The sequence below is a fragment of the Columba livia genome, chromosome 10 (genome assembly GCF_036013475.1).
Source record: "Columba livia isolate bColLiv1 breed racing homer chromosome 10, bColLiv1.pat.W.v2, whole genome shotgun sequence".
Classification (NCBI taxonomy): Eukaryota; Metazoa; Chordata; class Aves; order Columbiformes; family Columbidae; genus Columba; species Columba livia.
Window position 1 is genome coordinate 7211618 of NC_088611.1, and position 20858 is coordinate 7232475.

General features: G+C 48.9%; 1 protein-coding gene across 2 annotated transcripts in view; it reads right to left on the bottom strand.

The window, feature by feature from the left end:
* Positions 1–20858, bottom strand: part of CACNA2D2 (calcium voltage-gated channel auxiliary subunit alpha2delta 2) — a 217923-nt gene that overhangs the window by 133865 nt on the left and 63200 nt on the right. The gene's annotated exons all lie outside the window — the stretch shown is intronic.

Genomic DNA, 20858 nt, shown 5'->3' on the forward strand with positions numbered 1-20858 from the left:
CGCAGGCTTCCTTGCGGAGCCCAGCAGCACGGCTGCAGAAAGAGCAGCACCGGGAACCAGGAACGGGAGCGAGCAGATCACATCAAGTAGGATAAAACCTCATCTCTAAGCAAGATACTGTAACATGGCACCCTCAGGAGATCAGGATTTCTACAGGTGGGTGCCCAGGATCTGGACAGCACCACATCACACAGCTCAAAAAAAGCATGAGACCCTCCTAATATGTTGGGATGTAACTTATTCTACCCTTCTTCTTCTCCAGATGTTAACGAGCTGGAACAGGAGATGCCCCCCTTTCTGAAAAGGCAGCTAGTGATGAATTCAAGAACATGAACAGAGACCCCCCACTACAGCTTTCCCTTTCCTTGTTAAACAAAGTGATTTCCAAGGTTGAAGCCACAGGAGTACGCTCAGAGACTAAGCAAAAGGCTACACTCACAGGCTCCTGACCTGCCAGTTTTCACAGAAGGGCAACTCCAAGTACTAAGTTTTCAGCCAAACTGATTTCAAGGGCTTCCCCCCAAATAATTTTGGTCCCCAAACCACCCACACTTCAATTCAGCAACACCTCTCTCATTAGAGATGATAGTTATGTGAGCACAGTGACTTCAAAGAGGATGCCTCAGTAAAAGGACACATTTTAGAGGCATCCCCAGATTCCAGCAGAAACGATTTCTAGGTGTTCTTCACTTCAGAGCCCCATCACCCCTCAAGCTTCAGACCGAAAAGCATCTATTGCCAACAACAAAAGATCTTGTGCTAAAGAAAAACACTCCATGTCAGCACAGAAAGGGTTAAAGCGAGGAAAGCTCAACACAGAGCAACATTCTCTCATACACCTTTTTCCCTTTGGTAAGTAACAGCATAACAAAATAATGTGTTTGGGAGGTGTGCGCTACCTCTAGCTGAGCAGTGGCAACTAGGAAAGCAAAGAGGAACAATCTTCAAGGAGAAAGCTTTGGGTAAGGAGGGCGTCCTGACATTAGTATTTTCCTATTATGAAACAGAAAATTGTCTCCTATTGGTTACAGGCAGAAATGGTGCCTGTTCACAAGGGAGGAAAAGACAGAAAAATAACCCAGGAGATGTTCCTCCAGCCCTCTCTGCAGCTGCAGAGCTCCGCAGTCTTCTTGGCTGAACAGTTCATTGACGTTAATTAGAACAATCCAGTATGAATTAACAGTGACCATACGAGCACAAGAACATACCAGACAGGCAGGGGAATGAATGGTAGTGCTCCAGGCAATTAAGACAGCTTCGTGCTCTCCATTGTAGCATTTTGCTTTGGGTTAGCAGGATTTTACTTATCTAAGGTGACATTTCCCATATTGGATTTTTCCTTAGGTTGAATCGAAGGGGTGATTTTCTGGCCAAAGACATCTCAACCATTCCTCAGTGATGGCAAAAGCCCTTCATTTTGTCCAGATTAGAAAGCCACTCTCATTGAAATTCTCCTGTGATCCAGTGTTCTAGGACCTGGGTTTGAAATTTGTAACAGCAGTGACCCCAGAGTCAAGAAACCACTGCTTCTGATTCCACGTAGGTACACTCACACACAACTGTACCAGCTCTCTGAGGAGAAGGGGGATGCAGGTTGCATGCCCTTGGTAGACTGGGTTTAACTCTGCAATCCCTTTGTGAACACATCCCATCCCCTCACAGTCTGCATCTACCCCCCAAGAGGCAGAGCAAGCAGTGCAGGAACACAAAGATAAAGTCCGATCCTGCAATGCTCCAGCCATGCTAGAACAAGAAGCAATGACCCTGCATTAGCCCTGCCCAATGGGGTTGCAAAACTTGATGTTACTGGACAGGAGAGGGGCTGCACAGAGCCCCTGAATTACCTGCAGAGGGGTTAACCCTCAGGCAGCACAGAGAAGGAAGCTGTTGTATGCAGGGGATGGGAACTGAGACCGAAATATGAACTATAACCCTCAATAAAAAGTCTGGGAAGGGGTGAAACTGGATGCAGAAGCCAGAAGAGTTTAATCCCAAATACTTCTATGCATAGTGTAATTATAAACAGCTGAGAAAATCATCTAGAACAGTGACGAAGTGCTAAGTAGCCTTGCTCAAAAGCAGGTAACACAATCAATTGCCAACACAGGTTCACAGCAGCAACTGTGTAACCAGAGAGGCAGATCTGGTATTACCTCAGAACATGCGTTCTCTAAAGTCACTTGTTTGCCTTGCTCCTAACGCACAACAAATGATGCTTCTCTCTGCTATTAATTCCCTCTGTGCCTACAGATCCAGGGAGCTGCCAGGGTTCAGGAAAGCATTTGCTGCTCCCAGTTCCCTGTGAGCACACCCAACACCACGAAACTGGGCAGCCCGAGAAGGAACAGAAAAGCGTGTGGAATGGCTCCCACAAGTGCAGAAACCACGACTCGACAATCCGCCACAGGAGTACCCCGCACCTCCCCATGGGTTAAAGTGTCTGATAACAAAACACAAAGGCTAATTGTTAAACTCTGGAGAGCTCCATGTGTAACACCATCAACATGTGTGCCTTTGGGCACCACTAGAAAGTCCAAGTTGTCTGACCATCCCCAGCCTCGCTGTTTCCCATGGGTGCTGGCCTCCCATGCACAGCAGCAGGGCCACTCTCCAGCCTCCAGGACAAGAGAGGGACACTGACAGGAGGGTTAGGATGGTGCACACGTACACATGCAATGCAAAACAGATCTCTTCCCTTTCCCCCCAGCTCCCTTTCATATCCCACAGGAAGAAGCCCTTCCCCAAAAGCAAGCCACTGGAGCAGCGCAGCACCATCTCCATGCCAAGACTCCCCCCGCCACGCCGCTTCAGAACAACAGCAACCACCGGAAAGCTGAACCCTAACCCGGCAGCAGATAACCCCAGCAGCTCTCAGCCCCACAGGGCCAGGACACAGGCTGTACCCACAGCTCAGACCCCAGCTGAGGTTTTCTCAGGGCGAAACCCTACTGAGAAAGGCTGCGGCACTCTGATTCCTGCTGCAAAGGCATCTGGTCTGGGTAACAGTCATCTTCCAGAAATTATTATTCTTTTTTACTCCCTGTGTGAATCCAATACACCTGGTTTGGACAGCTGCAGTCCAAACACCAGTGTTTAATCACAGTGCAAACCTGGCATGTTTGCGAAAGAGCAAAGTACTATGTGCAGCACCAGCGCAGGCTGCCTTCCTGCTCCCAGAGCATCACAGCCCAAAGCAGGGGTGGCTCCAGGTGCATGAGGCCAAAGACCAAACCACACCTTTGCAGGCATGACAGCCCTGCCGACCCCTTGTGCCCCAGAGAAGGGACTGTGCCATGTCACCAGGAAAATAAATGTTTTTTCTCACCTGGCATTGTTATGGGGGGCAGGGAAGGTCTCTGTTCAGGGGCATACTTTGAGCTCCTGCAGCCAAGCCCATGCTGATCAGCTTTGTACAGTGACCTGATATGGTCTCTGCAAATGGAAATGGTTGGTACAACAAATGCTGCCACAGGATACCTGCCCTTAGAGGTGCTGCTTGCTCAGACACTCATCTAGTGTTTCTGGAGCTTCAGTGTCTGTTGGTCTCCACCAGACAAGCACCAGTCTGGCCCATTTTGAGTCTTGTGTCACCTACAGCAGCATTGTGCCATCCCCCCACAGCGCAGGGTAACACTGAAGATGAACGGGGAATCCTGGAGCAGACTTGCCTGTGTCTTGGGTACACAGAGCAGATCCCTCCAACAAAGAGAGAGTCTAGAGAAGAGTTTCCCAGTAACACAGGTGACTGACAAGAGCACGGTGAGATGGTCCAGGCCGAGCAAGGAGCACTGGGGCTGGGCAGCCAGGAGGAAAAGGAGTGCAAAACCCCAGGGATGCTGCTGGAAGATGGAGACTGCTCAGGGCCACAGGCAGAGAGCAGAGACAGCACGATTCCTGTCTCGCCCTTCATCCCTGCTGCACCTACTGTTGTTAAATTTCATCGTCTGGTGCTTATAGTTCTTGCAATGATGGTAATCATCACAGTGTCTATATTACATTAGGAGGATGTCAGCCTCGGTGCGGCGTCAGGGATAATCAAGCAGGCAGTGGTAAGAGAGATACCGGCTTAGCTGACAGCTCGCCAGGACACTCGGTGCTGCCTGTACTGAGTTCTGTGGAGCAGATCACACCCCACTGCAGGGACCAGGGGGACAGGGACAGGCAGAGGGCACAGGGGTGGCCTTCTGGTGAAGCAGCCATTAGCCAGGAAGGTGCCAGATCTTGTTTTCCCTGTCAAGGAGTCCGGGGAAGCAGCAGCAGGTGAGCAGCGGTGCTGCAGTCCAGCAAGGGCTTTGCAAATCTACCCTATGCCAGCTCCCAGAGCCAATACCAGGGACTCCAGCAGCCCTGAGATTGTGGCTACGTGACCACAGCCCCCAGCCCGGCGCCCATCATGCTGCCCTTCAGGAGCAGCATGGGCAGCCAGATCCCACAGAACCTGACCTGGCCATAACCTCCATGTGTACTCGGTGAGAGCCGCTGCTCCCGCAGCCCGCAGATGTGCTCCAGCACGCAGCAGCAAACAGCTTGACATTTGCTAACACCATCTCCCTCTCCTCGCACAGTGCCATCTCCCTGCTGAGCTTCTTCCTCCCAGCTCCCTAATAAAATGCAAACACCCTCTCAGCAGCTCTTCACAGCTCTCTTGCAGAAGCAGGACAGGGAAACTCGCAGTTTAGCTGCTCCTTGGGGATGGTCAGCTATAATCGAAGCAAACAAACCATAGAACTAAGGTCTCCTTTCTTCACTAAAGAGCCTGCTAGAAGGCAGCAGGACCACAGAGGACGTAGCGGATGAGAGGGAAGGCAGCCTGCTCCGCCAGGGATAGAGAGGTGCCAGCCGCTCCAGCGCTGCGCATCCTGCTCTGTGCGGCACTGATACCCACATCTCCGGAACCAGCTGGACTGTGATTCTGCTCGCTCAACCCCGGATCGAGAGCCTCTGTAGCCGAGACTTCAGGCCTGCCAGCCCCAAAGCAGACCTGAGACTGCTATGCATAATTTAGCAAGTAGACAGGGATAAAGGGCTATGCATGGTTAGCCTGGATTATAGAAAACCTCTCCCGGCCTGGAAAGCTGCTTTTAGCCTTCAGCAGCCCAAACCCTTGTACAGGGAGCTCTCAAAGCGACAGACCTGCCTGGGTGTCTGCAGAGAGTAAATCTTCTGCAAGGTAATTCAATACCACAGAACTTCAAACTTTATCTGAAAAGAGAAGACCAAGTGCTACAAAAAGAAACCACTGCAGAGCTGAATACGTAAGGTCTCAAACAGGGCGGGAACTGTCTCTGCGCACCCACAGCTGCCTGGATGGCACGGGTCACACTGCTGGGTCAGGGCACAAGCCTCCCAAGCCTGCTATGCTAATGGATAAGAGGGAGAAAAGAGCTACAGCAGCTCAGACAAATACCCAAATGCATTCAGAGATCACACGTTCTCTGAAAATATACACTTGAACAGCAAAACAGAAACAAAACAAAAGAAATCCACAACCCGATCCTTGACTCTGGCTGCTCTCTTGGTTATATGGAGTATAACAAAAGCTTTAGTAAGGAAAACACAGTATTTTTAAAAGGTAACTCAACTGCATTCCTTCATGATATATGCGGAAGAGTTCAACCAGTTTGATTAAGTCATGCCTGTACAGAACAGCTGTACTTCAGATCAGCATCATTAAAATTGTACCTAGAATACCTTAGAAGGGATGTAATCACAGATAAAGATGCACAAGTCTGCTATATTTCATCTTTATACTATTTCTATCAGAATCAGTGCCTTCACACTATGGATCATCCTGGGTTTACCCATTGTGCCTAAGAGAATGAAATTATGTTGTACCAAAGCAACGGATAGGTCAGATGAAAAAGCTGCATTGATACAGCGCTGCAAATCCTTCCATGTGAAGGTCTTCCAGAAATACATGCTTGATTTATATCGGTTCAACAGAACTCAATTTCCCACTGGTTTACCTATAAGCAAGGATTAAAATCAATTTTGGAATGGTTCATCAGTTTAACCGAAAGAGGTTCAAGTGGTCTCAGAGGCAGACAGGCACAGGCTGCCGCAGCACACACCGACCCACAGGACAGGCACGGGGTGGGGAGGATGGGGACACCGAAGGAGGGTTCGGAGGAGAGGGGGAATGGAGCAGGATGCCCAGGTAGGCAGGGAGGGTTTGTGCCGGGACTGATGGCTTCAGAGAGCACGTCAGTGAGATGAATGGGAGAAGAACATGAAGAAGGTCAGGGAAAGATAAAGAAAAAAACTTCTCTGCCTCTTACATCTCCCCTGAACTCTGTGTGGCTTCAGTTCTCACAGTTGCTAAATGGTGTAGAACTCTGTTTTCCTTTATTGTGCTGCTTCTTTTCCAAGGCTGTTTAGGACACTGAAATTAGAAAAGCTAATACAAACCCCAAGTGGGATCTCACCAGACTCAGTTTCCCCGGCACCGAGGAGGATGAAGCTTGCACCACCCGTGCTCCAAGAGAAGATGGAAAGCGTTTCACCCGACTCCTGTGCCGGAGCCTGACAGCACGGGTGTCCTGCCACGGGGCGAAGGCTGCTCCCCCATCCCTGCAAGCTCATCCGCTCCCTCCTTCACTTTGCATTTGCCGATGCAAGACTCTCAGATCCTCAGGGACTTGACTTTAAATAAATAACCAGGCCTCTTCCCCAAAACAGCTCTATCTTCTGTGCTAGAAAAGCTGCTGCTTTTTGTAGGAAGGGCTGTGGAAAAAGGCTGTGCAGCCTCTTACACTGAAGCTCCCAGGTGTATTTTTCAGGCTTTCCTTCTAACTACACAAGAAAAAGAGTAACAATTACCTCGCACTGCCGTTTTTCTTACTGATGGCTACCACTGGCCAAATTCAGCTCTCAGCTGCAGTGATGCAAAATTGGGATAACTCCACTGGCATGGAATTAAACTAAATCTCTTATTAGAGCTAGAGCAACTGAAATCTAGGCCAGCAAAAGTCAGCACCGTCAACGGTTACCCCTACAGTTTTCTGCAGAGTAATGATCTATTTTAAAGAAATTGAACTTTCAGAAATAGCAACTTTGCAATTCTCTTGATTTACCTTCTGATGTAGGTTTTTGGGGCTTTCTCTGATCTTCAGGGAATCACATCTACAACCTTTTCTCCCTAATCTCAAGCACTGTTTGCATTTCTGTAAATGCACAGGCTCCTTGGAAGCAAGGCTGGAAGAGACCCACTATTCCAACCCATCCCTCTGGCTCACGCAGGATCCACCTAACCTGTGCTGTTCAAAATCCTGCTCTTTCCCATTGCTGGTAGAAAGCCAAGGCTTCCCTGGCTGATGTCCTCCAGGGTTCTCCTTGCCAGCCTGTTACTTACGTTTAATACAAAGTCCTCTTTGTTGTGCCATAGGCTCATAAAGCTTTGCCTTGTCCCCAGAGGATATGGAGAACACATCTGCAGACAGCTTTCCCCCATGCAATTCCTACACTCACCCTTTCTCCTGCCAGTGACTCCTGCTCCCTGAGCCAGTGGGGTCCAGAAACTGAGACTTTAACAAAAATATACCACATGCCTGGATTTTAAAAAAGAGCTGACCCTCTGCAAAGCCCTGTCAGCTGAGGTTTTCAACTTTGTCCCACCTCCAAAGCCTCACGAACAAGACTTGAGCAGCAGGATCAAACCCTCCAGCTGGGAAACCCAGCCCAGGTTTGTTTTCAGCACAGGGGCAGGACCGATATGCACCCACACAGATCGCACAGGATGTCTCTTCTGAACGCAGCCTCCAGAGATCTGACACCCAGAGGGAGAGACTCCGCTAAAAGATTCAGAAACCTCTGACACATCACACAGAACAGGGCTGCGAGGGATCTCATCAGGTCCTGTGGTCCCAGCCTGCTCAGATACCCCCTATGGAAGGTAGTGTCATTTCTAACATAATTATCACAGTTCTCTCATTCCTAACATGCACCACTGACCTATTCTTAAAGACATCCAGTGATGGAGATTTTGATGCTTCACAAGACAAAATGCTCCAGTACTTCAAAATCCTACTTGAAAACTTTTTACAATGCCTAAACTGATAACTCCTTGTCACATTTTAAAACCATGTTCTTGGTGGAAAGACCCAGAATTAATGAAGAACACATGCTTCTCTGTGCTGCTGTGCCCCATTATATATCTGATGATTCGCCCAACTTTACTTTCTACTCTCGTAGGCTGAAAATTCATTTGTTCTTTCTGCACAAGCTAATGCTTTTCATACCCAAGTGTCTTGGGTTTAAACTACAAGTAAGGTGACAATTCAGAAATTCCGTTGATAGAGCCTTAACCAGGGTGCTATTCAAAACAGTCCCAAAATATCCAGGCATAGGTCACAGCTGAGCACTTTTGATCAGATGCCCAAAACCAAAACTTTGGAGGAAATGAAAACACAGATTAGGAGTCAGGTGGAGCAAAAAAGCACAGCAAAACCAGCACTCAAGTCTTGAGCGTAGTAAGGCACGCAATTTCTGAGGGAAGGGCAGAATAGACAGCACAAGAGTGCTCAGACAGGAATTGCAAGAGCAGATTTGAGGAACCCCGAGATCCCTGGTCCTGATTTGATTGCTGATGAACACAGGGCAGCGAGTGCTGGAATGTGCCCTGGAACGGAGCAGGAGGCAAAGATCCTGCAATGTGCAAGGACAAAACTGCAGCAATGGAGGGCTTCCATGACATCCATCTGTCCTACAACCCACCCTTTCCTATTCCTCTACCTTCCTCATCTTCACAACCTCTAAAATATGTGATCATACCAATGAAAAACCTCAGTTGTCAGCCAGATGTGGCTGCTAACCCCAGCTTGCTGCAGCAGCCCTCCACGCCAGGCTGTTCCGTGCAGGATTTGCAAGCACACAGCCTCCCATGGCATGCAGGTGTTGATGTCCCAGCCCTGACAGCCTGCTGAAAAGCCCTTCACATGAAAGAAAATACAGCAGGGACCTCTTAGCAGAGCAGCAAATCGCCCTCCCCCAGCACCAGCCTTCTTCTCAGTCACCTGTGCATTTGGCTGAGGCTGTGATATGCAAGCAAGGCACAGGGCTGCCTGCTGTCATCGTGAGAAGGACCAGACACGGACTCATCCTCCATGGGGAGCAGAAGGTCCGTGTCCCACAGATCCACCCATCACAGGCCCCAAGAGGCTTCTCGTTTGCCGGGCTGCAGGCAGAAGTTGCTCCCTGCTGTGCCATCTCCTGCCAACCTCACTGGGTACCCTCCTTCCCAAACCAGCCACTACTTGTTTGATCTGCATTTTCTGGAGTTAATGATGGTAAATTTTCCTTCATCAGCCCTGAAAGGTGCAGTGGGGACTCACAGGCTCTCCTGCCCTCTCCCTAGTATCAGCCAGAACAAGCCAGCTTCAGCCCTAGGAAGGGTGATCCTCAGCATGAGGGAAGGACCAAGGCAAAGGAAAACATCCACCTTTTGCTAAATCCAGCTGACCCATCCAAGTAACATGAGTCACCAGGAGATGTGTTACAGGCTTGGGACAGGGAACACAGGGGAGGCTGTTTCTTTCTCTGATGGGGCTTCTGTGAAGCCTGTTCATATGGGTTGTGACTTTCTGGTCTCCATATGGCCCACAAGGAGACAGCAGGTTGTTCTGCAATCCTACAATCACTCCTAGTGATCAACAAACTGTGCCTGTGTACACTGCTAAGAGTGCAGGAGGTCTGTCCCACAGATGAGGAGGAACTCTGTTCCCAGGTGCCCATTGCATCCCAGGAATAACAGGGTGCAGGGGAGCATCCACAATGTGAAAGCCAGAGCCGGGCCAGATGGAGCCAGCACAGAATCACAGAATGTTAGGCATTGGAAGGGACCTCAAAAGATCATCTATTCCAATCCCCCTGCCGGAGCAGGAACACCCAGATGAGGTTACATAGGAATGTGTCCAGGTGGGTTTGAATGTCTCCAAAGGAGACTCCACAACCCCCCTGGGCAGCCTGGTCCAGTGTCTGTTACCCTCACTAAGAAGAAGTTTCTTCTCAATTTAAGTAGAACCTCTTGTGTTCCAGTTTGAATCCATTACCCCTTGTCTTCCCATTGGATGTCACCTAGAAGAGCCTGGCTCCATCCTCATGACACTCACCCTTTATATGTTTATAAACATTAATAAGGTCACCCGCAGAAGTACTTGCTTGGATCTGTACAACCACCATCACACAAATCTGCACACACACACTTGTGTCCCCACTTGCCTTGTCCTTTCCTTCTCTAGTCCTTTCCCAGTATTTTAAGTCTCCAGTCCCTGCCACCCCATCCCCTTCCCCCTGCACACAAACACACACCCACAAATACACCGCTGAGCTCCAGACCTGTCTGTTTTTTAAGAACAGGTCCCCACACAGCTCTGTCCAGGCACTTTGTGTCAACACAAAGCGCTATTTCAGCTCCAGGCCTGCACTCTCCCTAGATCAGCGTGCTGTCTTAATTAAGCTTTAGGTACCAGCTGGGAGCAGCTGTCTGGCACTTACAGCTGAGCAAGGGGACTTGGTCCGTGTTCCCCCTTGCCACACGCACTGCACTGCCCTGCCTGCACAATCATGTGCAAATGGTCTCACCGACCTCCTGCTTTGAAAGTATTTATTGTTAATTTCTGCAAAGTGTTGTGGAGCCCTTAGAGGAAATGTAGCACATGAACTGGGAGTATTAATATTCCACCAGGATCCCCTAGGGACTGACTACTACAAGCGGAAACAAAATCCTTGTACGGCTCAAGCCAGACCCCCAAGGCCCCAATTTTTATCAGTACTTTCCATCAGCATTAGGAAATGCATATGCAGCCTGTCATTATGCATCCAGAGCAATGGCCCTGCCACTTGGATCTAAGATAACACAACCAGGGGAGAGCAGGACCCGGAATGGATTCAGATCTACTTGGTGTAAGAAAACGTTGCATCAGGCACTGTGTACAGTGAAGTACTAGTCTTCTGCTGTTCCAGCATAAAGTCAATCAGGGATAGAAATTAATCCCTCTTGAGACCATGTTGCCAATTTCTGATTTCATCCCCATTTGCTTGTAGCTTATCATCAAGGGAATGGGAAACTTGTAGCATGGACAAGCCTGTCACATGCCGCCTCCTTTGGCAGAGGTTCACACACACCAGCGACAGGCTGATGTACGCTCAAAGCAACACATCCCTGCTCTGCATGCACGTGGGTGCCCTCACATCTGTGCAGAGTCACCCACCATTACACAGGTAGACACAGTGAAAAGTTATGTGTACGCTTAAGGCAAAACGTATGCCCATCCATCCGCTTTACTCCAAGACAGTGGGAGGGAGGGGAGGAAAACAAGAACAAGAAGAAAGAAATCCTCTCCCTGGAGGGACACTGCCAGAAGAGCAAAGTGGCATTTACAAATCATAAGCATTTCCCTTCCCCACTTTCTGCTCCTTTGCCCAGAATGTTAATTAGCATTACTCTAAACAGCAACAGCTGAAACCCAAGCAGCTTCAATCACTTTAAAGGAAACCTGGTTGAGAATTCTTTCAGATGAGACATTTAAACTCAAATGGTGAGACATCTGATAGCAATGCAGCAGGTGCTTTTTAATGCCAACCTATAACACTCCTCCTAAAACCAGGGAGCAAGTTCTAAAAAGTATACTACCACCTCCTAGGGCCACAGAATTCTCCCACACAGAATCACAGAATCGACTGGGTTGGAAAAGACCTCAGAGATCATCGAGTCCAACCCTTGGTCCAACTCTAGTCCGTTTACTAGATCATGGCACTAAGTGCCATGTCCAATCTCAGTTTAAAAACCTCCAGGGATGGCGAGTCCACTACCTCCCTGGGCAGGCCATTCCAATGCCTGACCACTCTCTCTGTAAAGAATTTCTTTCTAATATACAGCCTAAATTTCCCCTGGTAGAGTTTAAGCCCATGCCCCCTTGTCCTGTTGCTAACTGCCTGGGAGAAGAGACCAATCCCCACCTGGCTATAACTTCCCTTCAGGTAGTTATAGAGAGTGATGAGGTCACCTCTAAGCCTCCTCTTCTCTAGACTAAACAACAAAGATGAGCGTCACACGTTCCAGATGTCAGGGTTTCATCCTGCAGCTCATTCTCCCAAGCCCAGTGGATCACAGATCGAGCCCCACAGCACGGCAGCAGCACCCTGCTCGCTCCTGTGGTCCTGAGGCACATCCCTGCACTCCAGGCTGGTTGACCCTGCAGGCGGCTTTGCAGCAGAGTTTAGCTGATCACGTAGTAGAAAAGCAGGTTTGCAATTACATTCATAAATAATAGTGCTGACTTGGTTTTCTGTCATAAATAAAACGTAGGTGATTATATAGACCACATATACCTGTGTGTTTGGATGATCAATATGTGTCTTAAAGCATCGCCAAATTTTAACCACAAATATTGTGGCAGGAAACATGCTTCACAATTTGGTTCTCTTTTTAGCGCTGTTCCTTTTTATACCATTTATAAGCCTCCTCATGCAACTCATCAAAACTTCTGTCCTCATCAGAAAAATCCCCTGCCTGGAGTGATCGATGCTGTGTTTCCAGCGCACCCAGTGCCATGGCTTACACAGCCAGAGGAACCTGTACCTGATCTACTGAATAACACTGGCGACAGGGCTGCTGGAATTAATACCTGCTGAAAAGAGAAACTTGGCAACATCCCATGGACTAAAACAATTGGTCTCATACAAGTGGACAGCAGTTCTCAGTATCAAACCCATGCACAGCTCCCCACCCCAGCTAGGTGCCCCGATTCTGTGCTGGTGGCCTCATCCTGAGCACCTGAGCCAACAGGCAGAGAACATGCTGTCATCTCAGAGGGGTCCCAGTATGACCCCACACCAAAACAACAAAAATCCCAGTGCAGTCTCCTTTTGGAAAGCAGACTGCCCACAGTGTAGGAGCACCCTCTGCCATGTGTTGCAGGAGCATTCAGCCCCATTACCTTAGAAACTGAAGAGATGTTATGACACAAGCGTAAGAGAAATGGGGGAAAAAAAAGCAAATGCACACTCTTGGCCATAAAAGTCATTAGGAAAGCTAAAGCGGGCTCCCAGCTGCTTGCTGAGTTCACAGGAGAATTGCTGTCCCCTCTCCCTCCGACAGACCCAGCTGCAGCTCACAGACCTCACATCACCAGCCCTCCCACCCAGCCTCCTACCTCAGGCGATGGGCAAATCCAGGGTGAAACATGTATTTCTCACATCTCCTGCTAGCACAGGGTTCTGCCCTCCTTCTGCCTTATTTTTCCAGGCCTGTTATCAGCCTGAGGAATTTCACCAGTAAGTGGCTTTGCATGGGGCTTACTCAATAGGACATAATTGACTCTTGTTGGAAAGAATTAAGTGCTCTCAATAGAGATGTCCATTTTTAATGCCTTTTTTATTCTTACTAATGAATTAAGCCAAGATAACACCAAGTAGTTCCCAGATGAGGCTGATTGTCAAGCAGATGAGGATTTTATCGATAGATTTTTTTCCCTTTTTTTTTTTTTTTTTCCCCATGCTCAACTCAGAAATATAATAAAAAAGACACAAGCAACCAGAAATGCCTTTTCCTCCTTGAAAAAGCATAGAGTAATCTCTCCAGGAGATTCCTTTCCCAGCTATAGTAGTTATTACTGCCTCTGCATGGTTTCTAGTTATGTGTGCATTTGAAGAAAAAGGAGAAAAAATGCCTGAGTTCACAAAACTCCTTTATCTTAACCTCAGGATGCTTCAGTGAACATTTTGAATGAAATGACCCGCAAAGTGATTAACAGTTTATTAACTTGAAGGGCAAGTGACACCACCATAGAAAAGCAACACACAATTTCCAGACAAGCTGGAGAGTTATGGCCACTAATGTACTCACTGTTTCTTTTTTTCTTCCCCTTCTTTTTTTAAATAAAGGCATGTTTCCATTTTGTCCGCCGCTCACTTCCCCACAAGCCCACTACCCTTCCAATTCACAGACCAGTACCCAAAACCTGCCACAGATGCTGCTTCCTAAAGACCACTCCTCTGAACTGCAGAAAATACATGCTCTCTATCTCAACTTGCTGCAAAACCCCCTCACGTGCAGCCTGGAAATGTCAAGTGCTGTGGCTCCTGTCATTTGTTGGTTAGACCTCAAATGCTTTTTCAGATCTTCCTGCGACACATTACTTGAGATCCCTCTTCCCGTTGCTTCAGCTCGCTCGTGGTGCAGAAGGAGGTCCACCACCCCTTTTCAGGCAGCTCAGGGCTCCCAGAGGAAGACAACCACAGCTCCTACTGGGGAAACTATTCTGGTTATGCAGGCCCTCCAGCTGGACTCTCCAGTTGCAGTTCCCCACACAAGATAGGGACCTGATTTACAGCCCATATGACTGCCTGACTATGCTCATCTTGCTTTCCAGAGAAGGGAAGAAGAGCAGGGAATGAAGATCGCCCATGAAAGCATTTCACACGCAGAAGTTGTGCAGCACTTAGGTAGGAAAAGGAGAGGACCAGGCACGGCAGAAGAAACCAGGGCTGGGAAGCTAAGCTGATCTGCTCAGGAATTCAGTAGAGTCTGCACGGCTGGGCTGGACAGATGCTGGGCTTGAGCTGAGGAGTTTTGCACAGCAGATGGTCAAGAAGCTGTGATTTGCAGGTAATCTAATAATCAAGTGCTCATATAAGTGAGGATATGAGCCACAGGGTCATGAGGGGTTGGCACACTTCCCCCATTTCTGTAGAAGTCATTGGACAGTATAAAGCAAGGACATTAACTGTTTAGCTCTCAGCTACAGCCAGCAGCAGCTTCCTCCAGAAGAAATCACTGCAGGGCATAATCAGGAGCTGAAGCCCTGTTGACAATCACCATTACCCAGATCTCCACAAGTGGACTGCCAGGCCAACATGCTACTGCTCTGGGGGTGTCACCTTTCCCCTTTTCCCCCCTTACCACAGCCCTGGTGCTGACACAAGCAACAGCACAGCTCTGCAGCAGGTCTGCTTAAGTCACTGATCTAAACAAACCAGCCCTATCAAAATTTCCAGCTGGGAATAAACCACATCAAACCCTGAGCATGTCATACCAGCCTGAACCCCTCAAAACGACAGGGCTGACTTCTTCACCTTACACCACTGCACCAGATACAGGAGACCTGTCATAGCAGCAAGGGAGGAGGAGACGGAAAAAACCCAGGACAAAGCCCTCCAGTGAAAATTTAAAAAAAAAAATGTTTCTAGAAGTGCTGAAATGCCAGCACTCACTCCCTACAGCCCCCAACAACAACAAAACCCTGTTCAGATATTTTTTTTATTAACTGTCACAAAATGATGTAATGCATATAGTGTAATTATGTTTAAGTGCTTTCCATGTTAAATGTCATTTCAGTTATCACTTTTTAAATGCAATTTTTATTGAGTGTACAATAATAATTTAGCAAGTAAACAGGCAAGTTACAAGAAAAGAGTGGAAGAGCAGGGGGAGGTGGGAAAGCCTCAAGTGTGACAATGAAATGCACTGGGGTACATGGAGCTGTTACTTCTGAAAGCTCAGAAAAAATTATAAAAAAAAGCCATAAATTACAAGGTTGCAAAATGCAATAAATTACAGCCTCTACAAAAGGCAGATAATGGAAACAAGAAAGGATAGAGGGAAGGGGGAGGAATCTACATAATTTGTCACCACTGACCCCAGCCATCTGCAGAGCCTGCAAAGAGCATTTGCAATATTTGGGTGTTCCAGACTTATCACAAACAACGGGCCACAGGGCCAGCCTAGGGGTCAGCTCTAGGAATGCTCTATCAACACAAACACAGGAGTCTTCCCATGGAAAAGGTGTTCTCCCCAAAACACAGAGTCTTCTCTGCATCAAACACACCTCATGGAGACTAAAGGGGAACTCCAGGCTTTGGAGAAGCTGAAGACCATCAGTCTGCCAAGCCAACGGGAACACAGTGCAAGCAAGTGCTGACACTCTCAGCAGGGAGAGATACAAATGCACTTAATCCAGATGTTAAATGCCAGCTTTCAAATATATGGCCCTTACTCCTCCTCCTTCCCTTTGCAGGAAAGGTCCTGGGGGCCTTGGTGGACACCAACTTGACCATGAGTCAGCCATGTGCCTTGTAGCTTTCTTAGCAAACAGTACCCAGGTCTGCCTTAGGAAGAGTCACCAGATCAGGGGAGGGGATTCTTCCCCACCACTCGGCACTGGTGAGCCCACCCCTGGAGTGCTGGGTCCAGTTCTAGCATCCCTGGTGCAAAAGAGATATGGAACTACTGGAGAGAGTCCAGAAAAGGGCCACTAAGATTGTTAAGGGACTGGAGCATCTCGCATACAAGGGAAGGCTGAGAGAGCTGGGACTGCTCAGCCTGGAGAAGAGAAAGCTGAGTGGGATCTATAAATACCTGAAGGGAGGGTGTAAAGAAGCCAGAGCCAGGCTCTTCTCAGTGGTGCCCAGTGACAGGGCAAGAAGCAATGGACACAAACTGAAACACAAAAGGTTCCATCAAACCATAAGGAAACACTTAAATATATTTTTTGCTCCCACTCTGAAGGTGACTGAGTGCTGCAACAGGTTGTCCAAAGAGATTGTGGGGTCCCCCTCCTTAGAGACATTCAAAAGCCATCCGAACATGGTCCTGAGTGATCTACTCTGGGCAACCCTGCTTGAGCAGAGGTGTTGGACCAGATGATCTCCCAAGGTCCCTGCCAGCCTCGATCACTCTAAGCTGCAATTCAACCACCTTCCCAAATCCATATAATTTGCCCCAGCTTTATCACAATAGGGTGAAACTTCTACTGCCATTAAGGCTACAGACCTTCTGCAGAGCAAGCAGGAGACGGCAGCCAGGAGACAGCCCCTGCAATGAGAAAACACATTCACACAAGAAATACTCTTCAGCAGCAACACGTGCCGGCAAAGCCAAAACCCTTTTGGAGGAAGACAACCAGCCACTTCTCAGAAGCGGAGAGTGAACGCAGGCGAGACAGTGCCAGGAGCTGCAGGCACAGCTCCTATCGATTTCACAGCCGGTTGGGTCCCCTGGAATCAGTACCCTTGGGGTTTTAGGATTTTCAAAACAAAGCCACCAAGAGAAAGGAAAAAGCCAGTGAGTAAAACCAACAAACAAAACAAAGGCAGCCAAGTTCCAAGAGTGGAGATGAGCAGGATCTTAATCTCTGGAAAATTAAATCAGAAGAAAATGGAACAAGCGCAGATTTTGGCTGACAGAGAAGATCCTCCTTTCGGGAGTGTGTATGCCAGGTTTATTTGATTAAAACTCTTCAGGATGGAGAGATACAGAGAAGGGAGTGTTTTCATTACTGAAGTGGGAGTTAGGAGAAGGAGGTGGCCTATAGTTGCTATAGAACCATTTTTAGTACTAATGGTAGAAACAGTCCCAGTGGATGGGAGTAAAGTGATTTTACAGGTTATTATTTCATTCCCTGGGGATGGAACTCTTTTGCAGGAATTGGATGCAGGTTTCCTGGTGTCCATCTGAGCTCTGGGCTTACACTGCGAGCTCTGAAATAGTCTGGCAGTTGCTTTTACTGCCTCCAGACCTTCAGTGCTTTAAGGGGTTGACTGGGAGCCTAAGATGAGGTTTTACTACTGCAGTGGCAAGCCCTAAACATTCCTCAGCCAACACCGAAGGGCTAGGACAGGCTGGACATTGCTGATGGCACCTTGAGGGCCTTCTTGAAATGAGTTTGGCAGAGCTCAGCTTAACTCCCAATCTGTTCACTCTCTGTCTGATCCAAGTCCCACCTTCTAAACACTATCAGAAGAAATGCCTGGGCAGCATCACGAGCATCAGCCAAGGGAAGAAACCAGCTTCTCAGGCCACGTGGGCAGACAAGTAGAGGGAAGGAGAAGCCTGCCTCGCTTGTGCTTCTGCTTCCACTATAGTAAAAGAGGCTAAAGAAGCCCAGGCAGCAGAGCCAGCTGTGAAAGGAGGGTCACGCCAAGGCAAGGCAGCGGCGCACGGGCAGGCACACACGGCAGAGCCGGCAGCAGGCACTGCAGCCCCAATGCCCTGCCAGCACTGGTAAACGGGGCAGCAAGTCTCCCTAAAGTGAGGGACAAGATCTCCATGGTCACTCCCTCTCTCTGTGGCTCCCAAGGGGCCCTGACCCTGTGCTGATGTACTCCGGCACAAGTCGCTAATCAGGGCACAGCATGAGCGGGGACCGGCAGGCACGGGGCTCCACCACTTCTTTTCCCAGCAGGAGCTGAGTGCGAGCACTTCCCCTGAACTAAAAAAAAAAAGGCATCTCCGTTTCAAATGAACTGGAGGGGAAAAAAGCTTCAAAGGTTTCCAAAAAAATGAAGCAGAAGGTTAAAGGGAATGCAGCTTCCAAGGGAAGAACAGTTAACCCCAGGGCCTGAGTGGTCCTGCCACCTGCTCCTCCATACTCTGCTCCCTGACCTCAAATTGCACTGCAGCATCACAGCTCTCTGCCTGTACCAGTTTCTCCGTCTGCACCAGCTCCCCTGCCTGCGGGTCCACAGCTCAGCCCAAACTCAGTAGCTCTCTGCCACCCACATCCCTCCTCCTGCCACGCCACGGGCACTCTGCTTCTCTTTCCCAGCAATCCCTTGGCCCCGCTTCCAGAGGAGACCAGCTAACATGGACAGCACTTTTAGAGGCCCCTGTTCATCAGCTCTGTGATGCCAAGTGGAACAGAGTCATTGAACTTTACCAGAGATGTCCAGAGGGGCTGCTGGCCCCAGCAGCTCACGCCAGCCTCTCCTGCAGACAGCCCCTCTGTTGATGCTGGCAGCCACCAGGTCTGGATGTTCCTCTGCTCACAAGTCACTGTCGCCCACGCACGGGGAAGGGGCAGAAGATACCCACCCATTGGTAAATGCCTTGAGGCAAGCAGGAACCAAAATAGAAGCCAGGTTACTTCCAACAAGATCACTGCCCAAACCCTTTCCAGTCCCTTCAACCCCCCACATCTTTGCTGTCCTTGCCTTCACCCTGATGTGCTAAGTAACACAAAATATTCTGCAGTTCTCCTCATGGCAATTGATTCCAACACTGCTGAAGATGCACTGGTTTCTCCCACGTCTAATTGTCCAGAATAAAGCAAAGCCTGTCCTCATGCTCCTTTTTTTCTCCTGCCCCATTTCCTGCCTCGATGGCACAAAGACCCTTCTCTGCACATGGCCAGAAGACTGTAGCCCTGTTGGAAAAGTCTGTTCTGTAACCCTTCAGCCTCCAATCTATGTGGACAACAGCTACAAAAGCAATTCACCATCTCATTTCAGGATTCTCCCAGCAGCTACCATGCGTAAATGAGGAAGGCTGGTCTCTGTTGGAGCACTTAAATACTTTATCCACCTGACACTGCTGTCAGTGCCACATTGCCCTCACCCAGAGCACTCTGGCACCCACAAGGATGAGTTTCCAAGGGTTTGGTACCTGGGACAGGATTTTTACACGGTTTCCACATGGGTGATCAATTCTAAATAAGGACTTGGGCACAGGAAGCTGGAAAACCCATCACATGCCCAATAATCCTAAATGTAGTCGCCTCTTCATGCCTCTGACCACAACTCATTCCCACGGTGCTACATCAGCTAGAAATGGTGGCCTTTTGGTCTTTTGTCACCCCTCAGAGCTGCTAAATTCTTCTCCCATCTCTTTCTTTTCCTGCCCTTGTCCAGCTCTCCCTAAAACATCCAGAAAACAGAATCATCCTGTCAGCTCTTGATTCTGGGAGACAGTGAGTGATGGTCCAAAAGGAACCAAAACAGAGGATACCGAGAGGGAAGCGGGAGAGTTGGAGTCAGAATAAAGAGGGGGTGCACACTCCCAAACAGCCCCTCCTGGGACAGGCTGCCCCCTCAGCATTTTGGAAACGAGGTATAGGTTAGGGCTGCTGAATATCCCCATGAAAGTGAGCAGGAACCAATGATGTGCTATTTGAGCCCTTGAGATAATCCTATCTAATCAAACAGACCCAGAGAAAACAGCATCTTACGGGTCATAAAAAACCAGAGGCTTATTCCCCTCATAAATACTGAGCTGACACCACCACTGCAATAGCCCCTTTGGCTCTTCCTTCCCTCTCTACCATCCTTCCACTTGAACACTCAGCTGCTGACAGCTCCTAATGACTTGGGCTCCAATATGGTTCCCTGACTGCCTAACCAGGGTTACATTAACAGAGTGGTTACCTCATCCAGCCTGACCCCAAAACCTCCTCAGCAGCACAGGGCCCATGCCCAGCACACAACAGGTACTTCGGGCAGCAGCCCTTGGCTGCTGGGGTCCAACTCCTCAGCGCAAAACAAGCCTTAGGCAGCCCAAGGGAAGTCCTGGCTCTGTGCAAGCCTACAGCAGAGCTCCTTCCACAGCAGACAGGCTGATGTTTCATTCTCATTTCAACCTTCAGGGTCATAACGGTGGCCCGTACACTGTACTAGCCCCTTCTCCCACCAAACATCCCACTCCAGGAGGTACTAGGAGGTACCCAGGCACATGACCATAACAAGGCAGTATTCTCACACCTTCTAGTTAAGGGTGAGGACAAGGGACACAAGCCTTGTGAACATGATCGGCATCAGGTAGAGCTTTAGCTGGACCCCTCACAGAACAGAATATTTGCCACTGTTGCTCTGATATTTGCTCTTTGACTGCTGCCCCAATTATTGCCTTAAAACTGCGTGCTAAGAACTCCTAGCAAGCCCTGAATGCTTGGTGATGCACACCCAAGAGGTGACAAGTGACCTGCATGTGTCACAGCCAAATGAAGTTCTGACAATGGAAACGGCCTGACACTTCCCTGCCTGCTGCCACCCAGCTTCACTAAGGTCACCTGCCAGTACCTGCAACCCAGATCTTACAAATAATAGGAGGCTGCTGAGTTCCAGGACATTTCTGCAGACAAGCTTACCAA